Source organism: Dipteris shenzhenensis, chromosome 5 (assembly GCF_047967505.1).
Source record: "Dipteris shenzhenensis isolate YYH24624 ecotype China chromosome 5, Dip_SZ_1.0, whole genome shotgun sequence".
Lineage (NCBI taxonomy): Eukaryota > Viridiplantae > Streptophyta > Polypodiopsida > Gleicheniales > Dipteridaceae > Dipteris > Dipteris shenzhenensis.
In genome coordinates this window covers 35,904,115-35,906,426 of record NC_141600.1, presented here as the reverse complement: position 1 = coordinate 35,906,426, position 2,312 = coordinate 35,904,115, and positions in this window count along the sequence as shown.

Below are 2,312 nucleotides of genomic sequence, written 5' to 3'. Positions count from 1 at the left end.
TCCTCTTTGTAGCCTCTGGGCAAGCATGGAGTGGAGTTGCTAAAGGACAATATCTGTACCCTCAAATTGAGGAAGGAAACAATAAAAATCCATCTTGCCAATGGGCAAAGAGCTCACAGGAGCACATGTAAAATCCAAAAGTTATCCTCTTTTGAAGAAATACTGTCAAAAGTGTACAATATGCCATAGCCACATCATAGAAGACTACTAGATTTTATGGCCCTATTGTTTTCACCCTATACATATTATTGCTTTGGGTTATTCCTGAAGGGTACATCGACATGTAAATTTTGTGATGTGCCACAGCCTAAGTTATGGATGTATGAGATGTGCCTACCTTATGACACTCTTAAGGAGGAGAGAGTGGAAGCTAATTGGGCAATTCATGGAGAGCCAAGTAATGAACCTAAGCCAATAAGGCAAGAGGATCCAAGTTGTGCATCTCCACCCAAAAAGTAGTAAAAAAGGAAGAAGCAAGAAGAGCCTAGGTTAAAGGCTTCTTGAAGATGGCAAGAACCTGCAACCATTGTGGCTACAATGTTGGGGCTACACTAGATTGCATAAGCAATTTTTTAGCACTCTTCGTTCACTCTCAAGAAACCCTAATAGCAGAACTATTGAGCACCTTTTCATACTTTTTGAGAACTTTCAAGCAAGTCTTGCAACTTGTTAATAAAGTTGAGCAATCATACAACACCGTTAAGCTTCTCTTGGTAGATTTGAAGCACTTTTAAGCAATGTTGAGCAATTTTTCAGCACATTTTATTTATTTTTCACTTTCTATCAGTTTTAGGACATTTTAGTTCTTCTTGAAACTTGTTAACCATACTAAGAAGTTTTGTAGCAATGTTTGCTCACCCTTGAACAATCTAATAGCACTTTTTGGGACTATTGAGCATTGTTTAAGTGCATTTTAAACACTTTTTTGCATCACTTTGCTACATGTTTGACACTTTATAGCATTAGCATCTCTACTACATAGTATTATATGAAAAGTTATTACATGGTAGGTGTTATATGAGAGTGGCATGACTTAATCCCTATTAACAATGGTAGGTTTAGCTATTCAACAAATTATGTGACACACATCCAAGTATTCAAAGCTCTATGGAGCACAATGCTTCTATGCATGTGATATATATGTTGGTCAGACCGGGTCCCTCATTTATAGATCCTTGAAAAGTGTATGCAAAAGTATAACGAGTCATATTGTGTGCAAACTGATTTGATCTATCTTCCATGCACACAAATGTATCATGCAAAAAATGCAATGACTACGACATAAGAAGCATTGTGCCCACAAGGGGTTGTCGAGGAGGAAGTGTAGTCTTTATAAAGGTATTTGAATATATTGAAGTTGACATTGACAGAAACGGGAAGAAGGAAAGAAAGGAGCTGCTATGAAAAAATATGCTTTGTAGGGATCTTTTTTTTTTACAAAAGACACACACTATAAGATTTATGAAGCACTGATGGATAAAACTAGTTGGATCTACCTTCCAAGCACACACTATAAAAATTATGAAGCACTGATGGATAAACCCAATTGGATCTACCTACTCAAATGTATCATGGGAAAATGCAACGACATGACATAAGAAGACTAGCATCATGTCGACAAGAGGTTGCTAAGGAGAAAATGCAAGTCTCTGCAAAAGTATTAATGACAATGAAGTTGGCATTGAGGAAAATGCAAAGATGAAGAAAATTAAGGAACTACTATGCAACAACATACTTTGCAGGGATATTTATCTTCTACAAAAGACACACACTATAAACATTTGAATGTATGATGAGAAAATCCAATGACTATGGCATAAGAAGATTGGCATTGTGCCATACAAGGTTGTCAAATGCAAGTCTCGGTAAAGGAGTTTTGAAGACAATAAAGTTAGCAATTAATGGGAATGGAAAGAGGAAGAAAGGAAAGGAACTACTATGCAAGAACATGCTTTTCAGGGATCTTCTTCTTTTACAAAAGGTACACACTATAAAATTATCAAGGAAAACTCCATATATAGAATAATTCAAGGAATTCCTTTTGATCTTTCATGATAGTAGGTAGACTTTGCTAAAAATCACTCATTTAAAGGAAGAAATGAAATTCACTCTATGCATTGGTATTTCAGGCCAAGTGACCATTTTTATTCACCTAAGGTATAGTAGCTACATGGTGTCATTTGATGTGAAGATGACCATCCGGTTTTTTATTTCATATAATAAGCAACATGACACTTTTTTCTTTAAGCATTGTTTCTTACTATATTATAGATGTTCAAAAGATCAAAGATATACTCTTAAGGCACATTGGG